This window comes from Penaeus monodon, chromosome 29 (assembly GCF_015228065.2).
Source record: "Penaeus monodon isolate SGIC_2016 chromosome 29, NSTDA_Pmon_1, whole genome shotgun sequence".
Taxonomy (NCBI): Eukaryota; Metazoa; Arthropoda; class Malacostraca; order Decapoda; family Penaeidae; genus Penaeus; species Penaeus monodon.
The window spans coordinates 33,427,234-33,428,794 of record NC_051414.1 but is presented as its reverse complement, the minus strand read 5'-3'; the positions used below and the strand labels follow the sequence as shown (position 1 = coordinate 33,428,794).

The following is a 1,561-nucleotide window of genomic DNA, read 5'->3' as shown; positions in this document are numbered from 1 at the left end:
AATCAGACTGAGCCTAAGCAACATATGTTACTACTTTGCTTTTGTAATTCATACTGTACAATTTACAGTACTAGCCTGTTCCTGCCATGATAGGTAATTAAAACTAAGAATTTTATGCTTCACACTAGTTGTCCCCTACAGTGCAAGCCAGTGGCAAAATTAAACTAAACTAAACATCAGGAAATCCAGTAACAAATTGTTCACTCGCATTTGGCAATTAAGTTCCAAATGTAAAACTAACTTCTATGAATGTCTATACTGCTGGTCCATTATTATTATTATTAAGGAAAACCTGTGACATCAAAACAAGTCTGTTCATGTTACTATGATCTTTGACAAAACAAGGCCTGCATACTTGGTGACATTTCTATCCTACTAAAATACATTGAAACCACAAATAACAATGTACACATTATGAATACCGAATTCAAGGATATGTATCAAATTTATATTGCTCCAACCCAAACTTAATTGTTTTTTTTCTACATCTATATAGTTATTGCTTCACATAATCTCGAGAAACACAATCACACTTGTGAAGCACTGCCAGCTGTAAGGGAAAAATTTCATAATTCAAACAGATGTTGACCTTGAACACAGCAGTGAAATGAGGTTTATATCTAAAGAAAATGTAAATTCTTAATCATAAAGCACTACTGAATCATACCTGATATGCACAAGCACATGGGTAGTGAAGTTAGTGGAACTTTCTATTATGTGTTACATATATACATATTATATATCAGAAGTTTGCAAATATATAACTCACTCAGTCACTCACTAGCACACATTGTATATAATTTATTAATTAATATATGAACCACAAACATTAATAATTCTACACAAACAAACGTATATATGAAAACTACAGTGAAAGTGAAATTTCCAAAGAATATTTTACACTATAATACAGGAATGGCTTGATAACTAGTGTGTAGATTAATTGTAAATTTTGATTGGTAATTTGCTTCAGTGTATATTCAACAGGAATTATTTAGAAGTCAATCAAACACTAGTTTGATCATCATACTTAACATCCCAAGTTTCAGATAAAGCTAGAATAAGTGCTGATTAACCTGAAGCCCTAACCTGAGCAATCTGCTCAGTCTACAAAAACAAAAGCTTTTGAAGGCTAAAGGGAATATAAGTTAATCACATTTGATATAAAAATGTAGGATTGCACATTTACAACTGTTTTCATGCTTCAATAGGAAAGGCTTCTGTTCCATCTTCCATGGTTAATTTTGCGTTGGCCATCCTACTTTTGTAATTATTCCTTCTTTCAGTTATTTACAATGTAATATGCGTGAATCGCTCTTGGTTTTCTATTGCAAATGACTAAGTGAAAGTAATAATACTGTTTATGAAGTGGCTGCCCCCCTCTGGGAAGAAGTCCCTCTTCTCCAGCCACTCCTGGGGATCCACAAACATTAACGAACCTGCCCCTAGACCACCACTCCTTCTAAGTATACTTTCACCAGCAGGGCTCTACCCCACTATAGACAGTATTTATTTGCAACCTATTCTCTTCTTTCCAGACTATTTTTTGCCTGTCCAAAAT

The 1,561-nt window shown here is 33.6% G+C and overlaps 1 protein-coding gene across 3 annotated transcripts in view; it reads right to left on the bottom strand.

Moving 5' to 3' along the window:
• The window catches only part of LOC119592184 (serine/arginine-rich splicing factor 1B-like), a gene marked incomplete in the record, with an annotated part of 17,363 nt that overhangs the window by 5,716 nt on the left and 10,086 nt on the right, over positions 1-1,561 (bottom strand).